The sequence below is a fragment of the Tamandua tetradactyla genome, chromosome 3 (assembly GCF_023851605.1).
Source record: "Tamandua tetradactyla isolate mTamTet1 chromosome 3, mTamTet1.pri, whole genome shotgun sequence".
Taxonomy (NCBI): Eukaryota; Metazoa; Chordata; class Mammalia; order Pilosa; family Myrmecophagidae; genus Tamandua; species Tamandua tetradactyla.
Window position 1 is genome coordinate 165368623 of NC_135329.1, and position 20433 is coordinate 165389055.

Below are 20433 nucleotides of genomic sequence, written 5' to 3' on the forward strand. Positions count from 1 at the left end.
AAGGAGAGACAGACCTGGCAGCCGGCTGGCCTCCCGGGCCCCAGAACCGGCGGGCCGCTGGAGACTGTGGGCAGGCCCTCACCCGGGCAGGTGCGGGGATTCACGCTGGGACAAGCATTGCATCTCCAAGGCAAGTGACTTCATTCCAAAGGTCGTAATCAGGTTACCCAACCTCAGAGCCTGGCTGATAAATTAAAATGCCCATTTATTTATTTACAATTAGAAATATACTTGCCAAGCAATGTATCTGCATCAGCCACTCAGTTCATTCTCTTCACACAATTAAAGTCTATTTGGGAAACCAAATTATAGATCATGAGGCTTCTTGTTGCAGGAAAACGAGTGTAAATTGAGATGAACTGTCTGGAAGGCAATGTTTTATTATGTGGAAACTTTACATTGAGCAGGCATAATGAGTTCTTTATTCGTGCCTCCCATCACCCTGAAAAGTTGGCCGGCCCTCCTGAGTTTTCTGATTACGCTTAGGGCATACATTGTCCTATGACCTAAGTTATAAAACCGGCTCAGTTCAGAAGTTAAGAGTCTTCAGTCCAAGCTATTAGCCAAACTTTGGCCTTCACTTATAGGCAAGACTTTGCCTCCCCTCTCCCAGCGGAGTTGCTGATGTCTTTTGGATAATGGTTTGGTCATCTTCTCTCCTACTTCCCTTCTTCTCTCTCTCCTTGCTAATTGCATCTTTGGCTTCTCCAAGTATGAACTGTGATGAAGGAAGGGCAGCACGGCTCTCCCTCCCAGTAATGGGGCCTTACAGCACAGCTTAGCCCAAGACACGCTTCACAAATCTACTTCCCCTCCATACCTGGAGCCCATTTTGAGTCTTTGACCTAATGATCCAAGGTAGGAGAACCAGCTTTCATTTCTATCCTTTGAATATTTTGTTCAGGCACCTAACTTTGGTGCGGAGCAGTATTATTTCTTGGTGCCAAGGTCAAAATTTAATTTTAGCATCCTGTTACAAATGCATCAAAAATCTTTAAAATGTTCATAATAATACTAGAATTTATTCAGCCTTACTATCCAAGGTTAGTCTCTCAACAATCCTGTGAGTTATATACGATCATCACCTCCATTTTGGAGATTACAAAAATCGAGGCAAAGTAATGCTAAGGCTTTTGCTCCAAGTTACACCCCTGGAAACTGAGAAATCTAGGATTCCATCCAAGTGGTCTGACTCCAGAGCCGACACTCAAGCGTTGTGCTTACTGACTGACACTGTTGAGCCTAACAATTCCAGTTCTAGAAATTCAGTCTGAGGAAATAGACAGACAAATGCACAAACTAATGTACATGAATCTTAATTGCAATTTCCATGATAACTTTCAGAAGTCAGGTACAACTCATATATCTCATAGCAGGAGATTGAATAAATAACTGCGGCATATTCATATGCTAGAATCTGAAGCCTTTAAATATGTAGTTTAGAGCAATATTCACATATAAAAAAATACGTAACTATACTACTAAGGAAATGCAAATGATAGTAGGAACCAGAAACCATTGGTTACTCTTCAGACTGGCAAAAATGCAAAGGAGCCAGAACATTCAGCACTGGCAAGGACACAGGGGACATGGGCCATCCTATACTACGGATGGGAATGTGAGGCATTACAACCTCTTTGCAAAGAAATCTGATGAAAACTTAGAAATGTAGCAGCTTTTTGAACAATAATTTCTTCAATGAGAGTCGATGTTATGGAAAGCAAATATATATATATAAGGCAAAATTTTGGAAATAATTAAATGTCCATTAATAGGGCAATGGTTGACTAATTATGGTACATTCATGCTATATTATGGTAAGGCAGCTTTTTAAATAATGAATTTAATCTCGATTTATCGACCTGGGAGAAAATTCACAATACAGTGTGTGAAAAAATTAAATGTCATATTAATGTGTAAATAAGACTCCATTTTCTAAAAAGCAAACAAGAACTGCTGTGTATGTACATAAAGTTTGTTTGTTTATAGGGTATCCTCTCAGGTGGGGAGCATAAGATGTGCATGTGTGAAGTTCATTAGCTTTAACTTTATACATCTTTGGATTGTTTCATTGGTTATAGTAAGCATATAATATTTAGCAATTAAAATTTTTTTGTTAAAGAAAAAGGAATATTAAATGACATGAAAAATATTTATGGCCAATTTTCAAATCAAAAGGAAACAAAACACATTCATACATGAATCTCATTTACAAAAGCAATCCAAATGACATATATTTGTGTATGTGTGTTTATATATGTGGGTGTAGAGAAAGAAAAACTAGAAGGATTATAAAGTTCAAAATGTTAGCAGTGATTATTCCTGAGTGATGGGATATTTGTCTTCTTTGACCAGTCTTTTTCTCCTGAGTTTTGAATAATTAACATATATTAATTTTATAAAGAAAAAAAATTGTTAGAAATAAAATTTTTAAAATTTGTGGAGCCAAAATGAGGAGTTAATTTATAAGAAAAGGGGTGGGCCACGGTGGCTCAGTGGCAGAGTTCTTGCCTGCCATGCCAGAGAACCGGGTTCAGTTCCTGGAGTCTGCCCATGTGAAAAAAAAAAAGGATAATTTATAAGAAAAGGTAAAGAGTTAGAATTTAATTCAAAGTGATGTTTGGTTCTTTTTAAGTTGATGTTTGGTGAGATGGAATCAAAGCAAAAATCGAATGACCTTAAGGACGGTACTTTTGAGCAGTTTAAATGCCTGGAACTCTTTCTCCATTAGAGGGCAACAGCTCCTGTTTTGTTAGCCAACAGTCTTATCACAATATATGACCTAGGAAGATTAGAGGAAGAGATGCAATTTTGAGATTTCTTTTGTTTCATAGAGGTTATGTTTTATATCTGAAAGTCTCTGGTTTCTTCCAAAGAATGTTAATATATAAAGGAGGAAGATAAAGAGTTTAGAATAAGAGTTCAGCAAGAAAAGGGACGGATCTAGGAAGCCTTGTAAGGTACAAGACTCACACCGAAGGCAAAGTTGGGCACAATCCTGATGCAGGATGCAGCATGTACTAGTGTGCACGTCCCATATTTAAGCCATCAAACGTACCCATTGAGAATATCAGTGACTAAAGTACGTGGTCGTTTTTTTTTTTTTATTAATTAAAAAAAAATTAACAAAACATTTAGAAATCATTCCATTCTACATGTACAATCAGTAATTCTTAATATCATCACATAGTTGCTTATTCATCATTTCTTAGTGCATTTGCATCGGTTTAGAAAAAGAAATAAAAAGACAACAGAATAAGAATTAAAATGATAATAGAGAGAAAAAAAAACCTATACCTCACATGCAGCTTCATTCAATGTTTTAACATAATTGCATTACAATTAGGTAGTATTGTGCTGTCCATTTCTGAGTTTTTATATTCAGTCCTGTTTAGAAGAACTAGCAACACAACCGAAAAAGATATAGAATGTTACTATAGAGAAAAAATAAAAGTAATAATAGTAAAAACAAAACAAAACAAAACAAAACATAAACCTATAGCTCAGATGCAGCTTCATTCAGTGTTTTAACATGATTACTTTACAATTAGGTATTATTGTGCTGTCCATTTTTGAGTTTTTGTATCTAGTCCTGTTGCACAGTCTGTATCCCTTCAGCTCCAATTGCCCATTATCTTACCCTGTTTCTACCTCCTGCTGGACTCTGTTACCAATGACATATTCCAAATTTATTCTCGAATGTCAATTCACATCAGTGGGACCATACAGTATTTGTCCTTTAGGTTTTGGCTAGACTCACTCAGCATAATGTTCTCTAGGTCCATCCATGTTATTACATGCTTCATAAGTTTATCCTGTCTTAAAGCTGCATAATATTCCATCGTATGTATATACCACAGTTTGTTTAGCCACTCGTCTGTTGATGGACATTTTGGCTGTTTCCATCTCTTTGCAATTGTAAATAACGCTGCTATAAACATTGGTGTGCAAATGTCCGTTTGTGTCTTTGCCCTTAAGTCCTTTGAGTAGATTCCCAGCAATGGTATTGCTGGGTCGTATGGCAATTCTATATTCAGTTTTTTGAGGAACCGCCAAACTGCCTTCCACAGTGGTTGCACCATTTGACATTCCCACCAACAGTGGATAAGTGTGCCTCTTTCTCCGCATCCTCTCCAGCACTTGTCATTCTCTGTTTTGTTGATAATGGCCATTCTGGTGGGTGTGAGATGATATCTCATTGTGGTTTTGATTTGCATTTCTCTAATGGCCAGGGACATTGAGCATCTCTTCATGTGCCTTTTGGCCATTTGTATTTCCTCTTCTGATAGGTGTCTGTTCAAGTCTTTTTCCCATTTTGTAATTGGGTTGGCTGTCTTTTTGTTGTTGAGTTGAACAATCTCTTTATAAATTCTAGATACTAGACCTTTATCTGATATGTCATTTCCAAATATTGTCTCCCATTGTGTAGGCTGTCTTTCTACTTTCTTGATGAAGTTCTTTGATGCACAAAAGTGTTTAATTTTGAGGAGCTCCCATTTATTTATTTCCTTCTTCAGTGTTCTTGCTTTAGGTTTAAGGTCCATAAAACCGCCTCCAGTTGTAAGATTCATAAGATATCTCCCAACATTTTCCTCTAACTGTTTTATGGTCTTAGACCTAATGTTTAGATCTTTGATCCATTTTGAGTTAACTTTTGTATAGGGTGTGAGACATGGGTCTTCTTTCATTCTTTTGCATATGGATATCCAGTTCTCTAAGCACCATTTATTGAAGAGACTGTTCTGTCCCAGGTGAGTTGGCTTGACTGCCTTATCAAAGATCAAATGTCCATAGATGAGAGGGTCTATATCTGAGCACTCTATTCGATTCCATAGGTCGATATATCTATCTTTATGCCAATACCATGCTGTTTTGACCACTGTGGCTTCATAATATGCCTTAAAGTCAGGCAGCGCGAGACCTCCAGCTTCGTTTTTTTTCCTCAAGATGTTTTTAGCAATTCGGGGCACCCTGCCCTTCCAGATAAATTTGCTTATTGGTTTTTCTATTTCTGAAAAATAAGTTGTTGGGATTTTGATTGGTATTGCATTGAATCTGTAAATCAATTTAGGTAGGATTGACATCTTAACTATATTTAGTCTTCCAATCCATGAACACGGTATGCCCTTCCATCTATTTAGGTCTTCTGTGATTTCTTTGAACAGTTTTTTGTAGTTTTCTTTATATAGGTTTTTTGTCTCTTTAGTTAAATTTATTCCTAGGTATTTTATTCTTTTAGTTTCAATTGTAAATGGGATTCGTTTCTTGATTTCCCCCTCCGCTTGTTCATTGCTAGTGTATAGAAATGCTACAGATTTTTGAATGTTGATCTTGTAACCTGCTACTTTGCTGTACTCATTTATTAGCTCTAGTAGTTTTGTTGTGGATTTTTCTGGGTTTTCAACATATAGTATCATATCGTCTGCAAACAGTGATAGTTTTACTTCTTCTTTTCCTATTTTGATGCCTTGTATTTCTTTTTCTTGTCTAATTGCTCTGGCTAGAACCTCCAACACAATGTTGAATAATAGTGGTGAAAGTGGACATCCTTGTCTTGTTCCTGATCTTAGGGGGAAAGTTTTCAATTTTTCCCCATTGAGGATGATATTAGCTGTGGGTTTTTCATATATTCCCTCTATCATTTTAAGGAATTTCCTTGTATTCCTATCCTTTGAAGTGTTTTCAACAGGAAAGGATGTTGAATCTTGTCAAATGCCTTCTCTGCATCAATTGAGATGATCATGTGATTTTTCTGCTTTGATTTGTTGATATGGTGTATTACATTAATTGATTTTCTTATGTTGAACCATCCTTGCATACCTGGGATGAATCCTACTTGGTCATGATGTATAATTCTTTTAATGTGTTGTTGGATACGATTTGCTAGAATTTTATTGAGGATTTTTGCATATATATTCATTAGAGAGATTGGCCTGTAGTTTTCTTTTTTTGTAATATCTTTGCCTGGTTTTGGTATGAGGGTGATGTTGGCTTCATAGAATGAATTAGGTAGTTTTCCCTCCGCTTCGATTTTTTTGAATAGTTTGAGGAGCGTGGTCGTTTTAAGATCCAGACTTAACTCTTCCAGCTAGAGGCAGATTGTGTTTGTGCCATTAGTTACTTGCCATTTGCAGAATTTTCTGAGATATATGGGAGAGAAATAGTGCACAATAACATCACATTTCCATGGTATTCAGAAGGAAAAACATTCATTCCGGAAAAAATAAATCCTTACATTTCTGCCACATGGACATACCATCAATCCGAAGCTTCAGTTATAGAGGAACTTGGATCTGATATCTCTTCAGGATGAAGATAGTACCTGGAGAGAAGGAAGTCAGGTAATTACCATACAATAAGAGAAAGACACTTAATAGCAGTTAAAATGGTGGTTGACTCATAGAGCCCTTGTGATGGTTTGAAGTTGTGTGTGCCCCAGAAAAGATCTTCTTCTTTTAATCCATTCCTGAGGGTGTAGACCCGTTGTAGATGGGGCCTTTGATCAGATTATTTCAATTGAGATGTGCCCCAACTCATTCATACTGAGCCTTAACTCTCTTACTGGAGTCCTTTGTAAGAGGGTAAAAGACAGAAAAAGCCCCAGAGAAGTTTAGAGAGAAGTCACCTAGAAGTTAGGAGAAGATGGAAGCTAAAAGAGAAACACACAGATGCTCAGAGAGGAAACCACTGAAGCTGGAACCTGGAGGTTATGAAACCTGGGATAGAACGACCAGCAGATATTGCCATGTGCCTTGCTATCTGATAGAGGAGCTGAAGCTCGGCAGTAGCTGGTCTTTGGGGAGAAGGTATCATCCTGTTGATGCCTTAATTTGGACATTTTCATGGTCTTAGAACTGTAAACTTGTAAGCTAATAAATCCCCATTGTTAAAAGCCAGTCCATTTCTGGTATATTGGATTTTGTCAACTTAAGCAAACCGAAACAGTCCCTCATTGATCAGACTGTATTGTAAAACTGAAGCTGTGGAAACCAAAGACCAGAATTCTTTCTTTTTCAGAGGCTCTCATTCAGAAAGAGGACTGTACTGGGAAACAAGGAACAGATAGCAATTTATTTTTTACTGGCCTCAATATCAATTGTACAGTTTTGAATGCCATTGTTTTGGGAAATGTCAGGGGTCCCTGACTGGTCCAACATCATCAGGGGGTATAGACTGGAGGGCAGGTGCCATGGCATGGCTTATTGTGAAAGTTTAGTGTCAGTATTTCCTGGAAGGCTGAGTTAATGGTGAGATGGAATGCCTTTCCTTTTATGTCTCTTTTTGTCTGATATTTTTAGTTGTTAACTCAAGGTTGAAATAGACCAAAATAAAAACCTGAAAATAAAAGCTGCAAGTAAAAACTCTATTTGGCCTATGCCAAATAGGATTTTTTTTAAAAAGCCAAACTTCTGGCTTTTCAACATCAAGATATTTTTAATTAGGCACTTCTGGAGAAATTTATGACACATAATCAAGAAATAATTATAAACCTAGAGGCTGATTTTTAGGGAACGCTTCTTTGTTCATATTTTTTCTTCCTTCCTATTTTAGAGGATTAGATATAAATACTCCATTACAGAATCACCCACCCCCTAATCTCACTTATCCTCACGTACTCTCACCTAATTAACCCACCCTCACCTAGTCCACTCGCTTTTATTATCTGGCCTCTTTTTGTCCACTGGAGCCTTTTCCTCTGGCCACTATCACATTCTTGTCTACTCCATTCTTTAAGACCAACCATCCACCCGAACAAGGGAGCCTTCCCTCAACCTCAACTTCTTTCATATTATATCTCTAATTCTTCCGTTCACTAGAAGATAATCACACTTTCTTCCTCCTTTGTTTCATCTCTTCTCTCTCCTCTGTCATTTCCAAGCCAGCTTCCACATTCACCTCTCTTATTTGCTTGTGGAGCAGGGACTGCTCAGGCATCTTATGGTCCCAACAGCTTCTCACAGTTCTTGCATAGAGCCAAAACTCAACACAAAGGGAGTAATGAAAGAAAAAAGCTTGCAGAACATTACTAGGTCTGGGGTTATACAGTTATACAGCAGAGCCAGTCTTGAGTTGATTTCAGCATTGAGCCAATATTTGTTCCTGATTCCTACAAAACCCAGAATATTTACCCCTGTAACTAACCATGCACCCTGAGATATTCAGCCTCAACTCTGAGGAGCAAAACCATGAAGACACCCATTTTGTCCACATGGGAACAACATAAACACTTTCTGAAAACCTATAGCCTTACCCATGTTTCCTGGGGCCAGTGAGGTTTCTCCCCCACCTCCTCGTACCCCAACCCTCACCCTCTCACCCTGGTGCATTTCTAGCCAGAACTACAAATCCAGCTTCTCCCTGCCTGAGGTCCAACCTCCAGAAACTTCACTTTTCCTTCACCACCTTCTCCTGGGCTACAGATCCCTAGACCATTCCTAGAAGATCTTAATCTTAGGGGTTGCAAAATACTTTAATGGTGTGAGGGTTAATCTTAAATTGCTTACTCCTATGCTTTGAAGTAAGTTTAAACCACTCACTGTGTTTTTGAATAATGAAGAGGCTCCCTCCATAGGGACAGGACCATCATGCTCTCAGGTGGGCAATGCCTTTTTTGTAGGTTCCCAGAAGTATATGATGTAATGGGTCCAAGGGGTGGTGGGGACCACAGAAATGCTTGCTGAGGGTTTGAGCTGGTTAAAGACAAGTGAGTGACTACTCCCAAACCCACACCTAGCACCAGCATCTCTAGGATCCCCAGTAATATTGACTTTCCATTAAGGAGTTTCTTGCTGCCACATTCCTACTTTTAAGGCAGGCAGCCATAGCCGTGATGAGTGTGACATTCCTTTCCACTGTTTTATTTATTTTGCATGGGCAGGCACCAGGAATCGAACCCGCGTTTCCAGCATAGCAGGCGAGAGCTCTGCCTGCTGAGCCACCATGGCCCCCCCTTTTCCACTGTTTATAACAACGCCTCTTGAGCTGGTTTGCGAAAAGCTCTCAACTGAGATTTTTCTTTTTATCTTCTAAAGTGTTTATTATTAGCAGATTCAACTTGTAGATTCTCTGAAGAAAAATATTTCCTAGGAAAGGTAATAGGTTAAAGAAAATGTAGCTAAAATTGGTTGCGTCTTAGGCTCTGCAGTAGGGATTACAGCAATGGCAATAGTCGGAGGCAGTAACGTAACAACTGGCTCATAAATGAGCTGCTCCCTGTGATTTGGAAGAGCTCTCCTTGAATGCTAGTTCATAATTACCACCTGGTTCTAATGGGGCACTTTTAAGCTTGAATGTCTCCCAGTTCCATTCCTCGGGTGAACCTTCTGGTTAACTAGGTCCAATTTGACGTCGCTCACCGAACTCTCACCTTACAGTTAATTTGCTGATGACTATTTAATTACACCCGCCAGCCTTCCAAAATCTCAATGATTAAGAATTATAATACTTCGTTTTATTGATCTACCTCGATTCCCTTTCATCTAAGGACATCAAAGTGTTTCTTGTTAACTTTCAATATACCTACAGGGATGTGGTAGTGGGTGCTGGAAAAACCAAACAGAGTTACAGTAATGGTAATTGACTTCCCCAAAGTCATTCTAATTCATAAACAATTGGGATAGGAATTTGGAAATTTGGGCGGTTTCATTTAGGTGAGATTAACTTTGGCCATAAAACCTACTCAATTAAACCACGTTATCTACCATCCTATGGTCTCCACCAGCCCTTGTTTCTGTGAGTGGGAAAAGCTGTGGTTGTGTGAATGTGCCTGAATTTAGGCAACACTCCACTCCCACAATCAGCACTTCCTCATCTGTGAAGTGTAGAGGAGCACGTGAGAGCTGGGGCAAAATTTGCCACAAGATTCTAACTGAGATTCTTATTCTTTTTACCAAAAAACAGTTTCCACCAAGATTTACAGAACCATCTGTGGCTAAGACATTGGGAATTTAGAATGTTATAGTTTCTACTTTTCCTCAGAAAGTCTTTGCTGCAAGTGCAGCTTCAGGCTTTGTTGAAATGCAATAAAGGGTAAGGAAGGAGAAGGACAGCACTGATCTAGGGACTAATGAAAGTTATTGCATTGATTACCTTACCGATTTCCATGTAATGAGCGATGAATTATTATTCTTCAGTCAATAAAATTGGTGAGAGTCTACAAAGCTGATTGTTTCTGGAGTTGGGAAATAGGGCCTGGTGATAAGGAGAAGGAAGAAGAGGGGCAATTATGCAGATACATGCCTCCCCCGGTTGAGCAGGTGAGACCTGCACCTGATAATGAGATGAATACTAGGAGCTGAGGAAACGGATGGAAATCAACATCTTCTCTAAAAAGAGACATCTAGGAGAAAGCAAACTAAAGGCCACTGCCAATACCTGTTTCTAACTGTTGGTACTTTGATACTCAGTATAACTGGGCCTATATATAAAACATGATACCAATCTGGCCTTCTGGTAGTCTGATGATTATGTATTTGGGGCAGAAAAGACATACAAAATATGTATTTTGGGGAGACTTGAGGCTGTTTCAGATGCCTTGGAGGGTCTCCAGAATTCTTCAGCTGAATTGAGGTTGCCCTGTAATTACCTCTCTACAATCACCACGCCATGCTGCCTCTGAATGATGACTGTGCAGTTTTCACTGCTCTCTTCATCTAGTCCCATCATTCAGCTTTGTTCCATGGGGGTTTTTTATAGACAATTTCCATTTTAATCAGAAGTGAATGCCTCTAAAGAAGTGATTGCCTTTAAAGCGGACCATCTGTGGGTTTACCAGGAATTTTATCAACTTTGATCTTTATCCAATTTAACTTTCTGCCAGAGCTTCCGGTAAAGTTCTTTCAAGCCTGCAGAGAGCAGAGCTCAGAGCTGAGTGTAGGCAATTCCTCTGTACTTTCCTGTGCCAGAGTAAATGCTCCACCCAAAACGATGCTGTTTCTCTTTATGAATCTCCCTGTAGGAGGGGGTGGGTGGCAGCCAGTTGGGAAGGTAAGAAATGGATATGTGTGACTGAGGCTGCAATAGTAGGTGGTGGTTCAGAGCTAGGAAGATTTCTCTAAAAGAGGCTGGAACAAGTTCTCAACATGTCCCCAGTGTGAGACTCCTTTGGGCTAGTAAATTACTCTTAAATGGACACTGCCTTTCTGATGTTACCATCTCAAAGCCTTGGCCCCAGGCTGGGCTGAATGTGATGGGCAAAGTAGTCAGGTGACCCTGGAGATGGGTCCAGGCTCTACCCAGCTCTGCAGCAGGACCAGGAGACTTAGAGTAAGTATCGACGGTGGCATCAGCAACCATGGCCAATGGGTTGTGCACCAGCCAGAGCCCTCCAGTGCCAGACTGTGCAGGCTGCAGCACAGACTTTGCTTTTATAGTGTCCAGATTACCTCTGTGGCTTTTGAAGTGGTGCAACTTAGGACACTGTGAATTCCTCTGTGTTTTATAATGCTACCTGCTCTCTGACCCGGGATGCTCACTGTTCCTAACCTTTAGCTCAATCTTCTTCTATGGCTGGATAGGAAATCTTGGATACCCAAGCTTCCCCGAGTCCCCAGTCTCTTTCTTTTTCTCTTTCCTTTCTTCCCTCCCTCCCTTATACCCCTCCCTCCCACTTTCCATCCTTCTTTCCTTCCTCTCTTTCTTTTTTCTTCAATGTATTAAGGTAACTAACATACAGTAAACTGCACAGATTTAAAATACATGGATGTGTCCCTTTATAATTCCTCCTTCTTTTTTTATACCCATCCCCAGACAAACTGACCTACTTTCTGTTACTGTAGACTACTTTGCATTCTCCAGAATTTTATGTAAATGGAATCAGGCAGTATCATCTCTTTTTTATCTGCTTTCTTTCATTCAGTGTAATTATTTTGAGATTCAGCTATCTTGTTGGGTGTATCAGTAATTCATTCTTTTTTATTGCCGAGTTGTGTTCCATTATATGGACATACCATGATCTGTTAATCATTTACTTGTCAATGGACCATTCCTTTTTTTTTTATCATCAAGTGTTAGAACTGTAGGTCACTTAATGTAAGAAAATCATTGTAACAGATTAGAAAACTGAAGCTAGAACACTGCTTAAGAATTTCTTTGGAGATATTTAAAATTCAGATTCGTACCTACAGCCATTCAATTCTGATGAAAGGGTGGGCCCCTGGATTCTGATTCTTAAACAAGTAACTTTGGTGATTTTAATCCAGACGTGTGGTCTACTATATTGGTTAATGTGGTCTATAGTGTTTGGTTAAGATACTGAATTGTCCAAGGTCACCGAAGGCTAAGAGCAAAGGCTGGATATAAATTCGGAGCTCCTCCTACTCCATCTGCCAACACGTGTGGAAACCTGGGCTGCATAGCGTGAACTGCTTTGTCTTCTCTTGAACGAAAATGCCACAGCTCTGGGACTCTGAGCTAGTCCCACTCACTTCCAGAAGAGGGCGCTGATAGCAAACCCTTCCTTTCAGGCATGGTTTCGTTTTGTCAGAAGAAACAATTTACCTTATAGGCATTCAAGTATTAAAAGGGTTTATTGAAAGAGAAACCGCTCCAGCTAGGAGATCTCAAACTGAGAAAGGTAGCGTGAGAAACTCAGTAACCATCTGGGCACAGCTACTTATAAAGACACTTAGAGAATTTCCAAGTGGGAAGTTGCAATAATTGGTTGACATTTAAGCTTTTCAATACGTAGGAGGATCTTACACAATGGGGAATGGATGCACGTAGGTTAGGTTAGCAGAATCTACTTATCCATTTCTGATAGACTGTCTCCACTGTACCAAAACTGGCTTATTACTAAGTAAGTGTTACGTTAACTGCAATTTTGCAGGTTTTCTCACGTCCCTGTGACCAATTGTTTTGTCTTTCGGAAAGCCCCAGTCATGTCTTGGGGAGGGTTAACTCCAAAGCGCCACCACCAACGCAGGGGGCCATTTTACCTCAACAGTTTCCTTCCATCCTCCCTCTCTTCCTTTCTTCTTTCCTTCCTGCCTTCCTCTTCCCCACTTTCCTTCTCTTTGTGTGTGTGTGTTCTGTTTGCTTTTGGTTCCCAAAGTCACCAATATGAAAAGCAATGATTTTTTCATATTTTGTGAGTTGGCATTTTCTCTTGGTGACTGTCTTAAAATCACAGAGCTACCCAGGGCTGAGCAGAACATACAGAGAGAGGCAAGGGTGCTGGAAATTTGAACAGAGTTGAAGAAACTTTGACCTTTTGGAACAGCAACAAAGATTCATTCAGGTAATCTCTTCACTCCCTACTTATTTATTTCCCTTGGGTGGGTTAGGGAGGAATCCACAAAGCCTAACTTGGCGTATTTTTCCTGTTTGGTTATTTTAATTTCAGTGCCCTTTGGGTTGCCTCTTCCAAACCCTGAAATGTTGAACGCAGTTGGAAAAACCTGAACCCCAACTTGAAACCTGGAGCTGAGAATGTGGCTTCTATAGCACAGAGTTAGTGAAGGAGGGATGTCAAGGTTCTGAAAGAGTAAGCAATAACAGATCGGTTGAAAGAAAAAGAGAGCCTGGGTTCAGCTCAGACTGTCAGATAAATTAAATTTATCTCTGAAAGTTTGGGCACTTTCTTAATGTTTTCATGATGAACTGGGTAATTCAAATGTGCTCGCTGCCTTTGACACCTTAAGAAGAAAGTGGGCTCTTGCCTCAGTCAACAAGAGGAAATGAAATAAGGCTTTGAGAACTCAAAAGCTTTCTTGGGCAGGAATGTGAGAAGGCACACTGGGTTCCTGGGATCCCCAGATTCACTCACTTCTTTCTTTTTGAACCCCTAACTTTCCCCCTTTTACCAGAGAAGGTCATTCTCCTGCTCCCCCGGTTAGGGCCATCGCGTGAATTAACAGAGTCGGTGCTTTAAGTAACCTGTGCTATTTATATTTGCATTTTAACTTTAATTGTGACGTGAAGGGCTCTGTCTTTGAGTCACGAGGTGAATAGCATGGGCTTGATAAGACAGACCAAAGTTCTAATCTGGGTTCACCACTTTATCACTTGTGGGCCTTTAGGTGAGTCACTTAACCATTCTGAGTCTGTTTCCTCATCTGTAAAATGGTAATGATGATAATCATGTGCACAGTTGTGAGTGGCTGTAGGAATTAGAGATAATGCGTATAAAATGCCTCGTCCATAAATGGTGGTTAATGGGATGTCAGACCTGCAGGTGTCAGACAAGCAGGTGATGGAACTTTTGGATTTAAATATTTTTTTTTCTTTTGACAAGAGGGCTTTTCTAGCAACAGCTGAAATTCGGTCTCCAGAATGAAGAGAGGTGGCTGCCTTCTCAATTAGGCTGGCTCTTTTTGTCATGCCCTATTACTATACAACTACCTAATTTGTCGACACATCCATTGTAATCATGCAGCTTGAGGCTTTGGAGCATTATGAGAGTCATAAAGCTAACAGGGTGAATGGTAAATTGAGAAGGAACTCCAATGTGCTGTGAGTTCGGCTCTTTCAGTGGGATGATATGCGTGGCTACATATGAAACACAATTATATAATACACGCATATACAATATGACAAATGGTTTTCCACAAGCCTGACAAGGAAATTAATCTCATTACTTTATGGTCACACTTCTATGACAATATGATTTTATTTTGCCAAAATGTATATCTGCATTATACACATACACATGCTCTTTAATGGACTATTTCTATACGCAGTCAAAAATAAATGCAATAAAAATTGTCTCTTTACAATCCAGTTAGCTATTTCCTGTGTATGTTATGACAGAAGCATTCACTGTGGTTTCTGTGCTCGGTTAATGAGAAGCTGTGATAGACATTAACTGAAGAGGCTTCAAATAGAAAGATCCCCAGATTTTCTCACCGCCTCCCTCCAAGTTTGATATGATGTGATGTTTTTGGTCTCATTATTATAGTGTCTGGGTGGAGATGTAGCATATTGAGAAAAAAAGAGATGAAATGCTGGAATCTAAGAAGGAAGAAACAGCTGCAAAGAGAAATTCTAAAGAAGTGTCCTAATGCTTGGGGAAGGTTTAACGAATTCCATTCTTGGGACCATTGCCTACAATCAGTAATTAGTGACCCACCGATATGGTATTTCTTAAATACTTATGTTATAAGTAAATACTATTGAAATTGCATTATGCCAGAGGGAAAACATACTGCAATATTAAACTCTAGACTAGATTTCAGTCTGAAATTAGATAGCTTGCCTGAAGCCAAATGGTTCTTGGGAATCAATGGCCTAATTAGCCCCAGGAGATTGGAATCTCTAGATTTAGCAAGGTGGAACAGTTGCTGGAGCATCTGCCTATAGGTGCCCACCTCGTTGGAGTGATAATTGTTTTTGCAGGCTTCAGAGCTCAGAAACTTCAGAAAGCAATCTTCCAGGTGTTAAACAACTACTTATCAACCTTGCAGCTGGGATCATTGCTGTACCTGTCCCAAAGCTTTGGCTGACGTCTCCTTTCAATCAGTCAGCTCAGGGTTTAATCTGATTAATCCCATTAGAGTCCTTTTTCTGCTGTAGCTTTTCCTAAATCCAAGGAGAAGAGCGAAATATTTAAATTCAAAAGAGGTCTGTGTTTTGCAGCACACTGCAGCAGTATCAGGAATATGTAGCAAAAGATAAACCTTTTTTTTCCCCCTCTTTGATGGACAGACAAGAAATATCTGTAGTCTCTCAAGTTCAGGTAAAATTAATCTACGTGTATTTCTGCTGCATGGTCTACCTGACTGTCAAGGTGTGTTAGGAAGTTAGTTGATGTTGCTAATCAGTTGTGATGCCATATCCCATTTCCAGAGCACTCAGCATGAGCAGATGGTGGGTACAAGGCATGGGGTTTAGAAGACCGGACCCCAACAAAACTGAGGTTCAAAGTTTGCCTTTGCCACTCTCTACCAACCTTTTTTTCTGTTCCTCAAAACATTTGGGGAAATCAGTGGTGGTCTGAAATTTGTCAGTGGCATGAGCTAGAGATGAAGGGATGGATTCAAAAGATATTAAAAAAATAGTCTCAAGAGGGTTTGGTGACTTTATTAGTTTCCTAGTGCTGTGGTAACACCTTGCTACAAACTTGGTGGCTTAAAATGACAAAGTTATTTTCTCACAGTTCCGGAGGTCAGGAGTCCAAAAATCAAGACATCAGCGGGACCACGTTCCCTCCAAAGGCTCCAGGGCAGAAACCTTCTTTACCTCTTCCAATTTCTGACAGCTATAGGGCATTGCTTGGTTTATGGCTGAATAATTCCAATCTTTACCTATTCTTCCATGGGCTTCTCTCCCATATCCCTTTCCTGTCTATGCCAAATTTCCCTCTGCCTTTCTCTTACAAGGATACTTTTCATTGGATTTAGGGTCCACCTGGATAATACAGGATAATATAATTTCAAGAGCCTTAACTTAGTTGTATCTGCAAAGACTCCTTTTCCAAATAGGGTCACTTTCACAGATTCCAGGATTAAGATGTGGACATATCTTTTGGGGGTCCACCATTCAACCCACTTCACTGACCAGGTGAATGTGCTAATTTGTTTGATTGAAAAGATGCTAGGGAGGATGAATCTCAAGTCCCAGGCCTGGACAGTGAGAAGATGGTGGTGGCAGATACCTAGAGAGGGGACATCAGGGGAGATTCCATCTTTGCTGTTTAGTTTTGGATGCAGAGTTTGAGGTGAGGGATAGAAGAAGTGGGCTTTGACTTCTCCTCCTATGAACCCAGTCATGATGTTTCGCACTGTCAATATTGTTTGATTAGCATTCATGAAAACAGATAAAACCTCCAGCCATTCCTAAGCTGGGCTCTTATATTATTATATCATCTTTGTAAACGAACTGCAGGATAAACAATATGTTGCGTGAACAAAATTAATTTTTAATGTACATCCTAGCAGCAGTTAGCATTTGAAAACTCCTGATCAGGAATCCACACTCCAGGCATGATCACCAAGCACGTCAAATATTGATAAGGAAATCTGCACCTGAGGGTTTGTTCATTAGCAGAAGAGATGTAAGCAATACTTTTTTTTGTGGGGGGGAGGGGGAGGTGCATGGTCTGGGAATTGAACCGGGTGTCCTGCATGGAAGACAAGCATTCTACCTCTGAACCACCCATGCACCCAGAAATACTTTTTCATCAGTGAAATGGATGGTGTTCTGTTGGCTGTCATGTCCAGTGTCTGTGCACAAAATCTGATGGGAGCCTGGCAAGCCCAGATACCCTGTTCCTTTGGAGCAGCCCTTGTGCCAGGTCCCACAACTTCACGGAGCACTGTCATCTGGTCAGGATGCTGTCTGTCTCCACCTTCAGAGCATGCACAAGGGGGTGAAGTTTTATATAAAGTGTTTCTTGACGGGTCTGAGGAGAGATAGTTAAACTTCCTCAAATTTACCAGATCAGGTTGACTGGTTTTGTGTCTGTTTGCTAATAAATGTGTACATATTTGTCAGAATTTGGTCAAAACCTGACTTTCATCTTTGCCTGCCACCTGTTGAGAAGGTTATGGGGAAGCTGGAAGCCATTGACTTTTATCAAAGTCTTGGGCATTTGTCAGGTGAACACACTGGTTTAGGTAAGTTTGCGGCAGAATCCTTTAGTCTTGGGTCCAAGTGTCTGCAAGGACTGTGAGCAGTGCAGTCCCCAGGGTCCAAGGAAAGTGCACGCACTGGAGGATTTGGTAAAGGATGACCTGAGTGATCGTCTCACCTATGACCTGATGACAGTGGTCTGCCTGAAACCAGTTGCCTAGTTGCTGCATAAAACATGGGGAGTGAATGACTTCTGTGATTGGAGGGACTGGATCCTTTGAGAGAAGTTTCCGAAATTGAAATGTCCACACTAACAGGACTGTGGGGCTATGTACATAGTAGTTTCAATATGAAGAAGGAATGTACAGTTGAGTCTTCATTCTCAGTAGTTATGTTCCGTTAAGTCATCATAAACCCTAAATTAGTAAATATTGGGCAAAAGAGGGGTGAGTAAGTTTGGGGAAGCAGAGGGTTAGGTTCTTGCAAAAGTTTTTGTCATTGATCAATATATAACCTTGTTTTATGTGTGCTTTTGTTTAAAAACCCTTATTTAACACAATTTTTTGACTACTTATGGTTGAAATCAAGGCCAGCAGTTATTATATCTCATGTTTGAGCAAAGCTTGTCTAACACGTATTTTCTCTGAAAGGCACATCACAGCATTCTTGTGGTTAGGAACACTAGACAGCACTTCAGTACTACACTTGGGAAACATTTCAAACTGCAAAATAACCAAAGAGAAGCACAAAAATGCAAAAAACATGGCACTAACTATAAGTGAAAATGACACAAGTTTACAGTATGAGAACTGAAATAAGTCAGGATGTTGTCTTTGACCTCACCTGGAAATGCGTGGGTTGGTCATCTCAAAGTTTTCATTGCTCTGCGTGCGTGTATTGATTTGGAGGCTACAAATAAATTTTAGTGAGTAGGCAAATTTTCAAATACAGACTCTGAATAATGAGGATCAATTTTATATTCTAGGGAGTTTTGCAAATACATATATCTGCCTTATATGTTATATATATTTATATACATTATAGACTTATATGTTATCTGTGATATATATGCTTATATTTTTATATGCCTCACTGAGGAAAGAGAGCTTCTCTGTTACTTTAATAACTGATATTTCAAAATTGGAGGACTAATGCGTGTATGCTATCTGCTTTTTTTTTTTTTTTTTACTTTTTTTATTGTATAGAATAACATATATATGAAGCAAAGAAATAAAAAAAGCAATAGTTTTCAAAGCACTCTTCCAAAAGTGGTTACAGGATAGATCTCAGAGTTTGTCATTGCCTACCATATGATCCTCTCATATTTTTCCTTCTAGCTGCTGCAGAATATAGAAGGCTAGAGGGCTTTAATACTTTTTTTTTATCATCGTAATAGACTTTTTTGCCTTCTTTTTTTTTTTTTTTTTTTTTTTTAAAGAGAGAGGGAGGAAGGGAAGGAAAGACAGAGAGAAGGAAGGAAGGATGGAAGGAAGGGAAACATCTTTAAACATTTTCTTGTTTTATTATATTTTGTTTGTTTGTTTGTTTTTTACATGGGCTGGGGCCGGGAATCGAACCGGGGTCCTCCGGCATGGCAGGCAAGCACTCTTGCCCGCTGAGCCACCGCGGCCCGCCCTTGCCTTCTTTTTTTGTGAACAATCACATATATACAAAAAAGCTATAAATTTCCAAGCACAGCACCACATTAGTTGCAGAACATACTTCAGACTTTGACATGGGTTAGAATTTCAGAATTTTAGGTTTTTACTTGTAATTGCGCTAAGATACTGGAGACTAAAAGAGATGCAGCATTCATCTTCATTTAAGTCCTAGCTTCTCTGTATAACTCCACAATCACCTGTGATCTTTCCATCCCTCTCTTTAGGGTTGTTTGGACTATGGTAAGCTATTTGCTATTTGCTTTTATAAGTGAATAATACACTTGATAATTCAAGTAATAGTTATTACTGGAAATATAATGGTTTTCAAAATTCCATTTACTAAACCTGCGTTATCTGAGGGAGCTACAACATTTCATTGGTTTAGAAATTACAAAGCAGTTCAGTTCTAATAATTCCGCTGTGCTGCTGGTTCTGTATATCAAGTTGCCATTGAGTTTATACTTTTGATGGTGTCCATTTATTATTGCAAAAAAAATGGAAGGGATTTATTGAAAAGAGACCATGGAAATATGGTAAATGTGAATTAAGGATAAAATTCTCTAGCGAAAACATTTTGTGTTTCTAAGAGTAAAATTTGCTCACGAAAGAGAAAATGGCTTTTGTAAATGAAGGAAATGTATCAATTTGGGGAGAGACCACAAGCAAAGAAAGTGAAGTGTTATCTACTCATTTATCATACAACTTTGGCTAAATCTTAATTTCTGGTAAAGGAGTTAAAAGACAAAGCAGAACGAGGAAACATGCTGAAACTCTCTGTTGGAATTTTCCTGTGAAAGAAATTTATGTAATAATTGAAATGTCATTGTTTGGAATTAAGATGTCTCTTGAAATCAAGTCGATGGGTATCACTCAGCTACCCAAGTCTGAGTTAGGTTTGAAATGGAACACTGGAAGAGGCTTTTAGCCAGAATGTCTTGCTCAGATGGGAAGAAGATGGGGAAGCAGATAAGGAGGAGGAAACAGGGCAAAGGGAGATTACAAACCCAGTGAGAATATTTAACTCTTTTCCAGTCGTCATGAACTCATAATCTCACCACCAAAATTTCCTTCGAGGTCACCTAATTCTGTTCCCTCAACCTAATGGCAGACAGTGGTCACTAGCCATTGCCTGGCTCACCTCCGCTTAAGACCATATTTACCATTTCATCCTGCACTAATTGTTAGAATTCACATTGAGCCGAAAACTACCACCCATTAGGTTTGATGGGTCCTGTTCTTTGGGAGACAGGACTCATCAAAACCC

At 39.6% G+C, this 20433-nt stretch overlaps 1 protein-coding gene across 1 annotated transcript in view; it reads left to right on the forward strand.

The window, feature by feature from the left end:
- Window positions 1–13045: 13045 nt before the first annotated feature.
- Window positions 13046–20433, forward strand: part of LOC143677897 (uncharacterized) — a 64525-nt gene continuing 57137 nt past the window's right edge. Inside the window, exon 1 of the mRNA XM_077154509.1 lies at window positions 13046–13237. The gene's annotated coding sequence lies outside the window, so the exon portion shown is untranslated. The remainder of the gene's footprint in view (window positions 13238–20433) is intronic.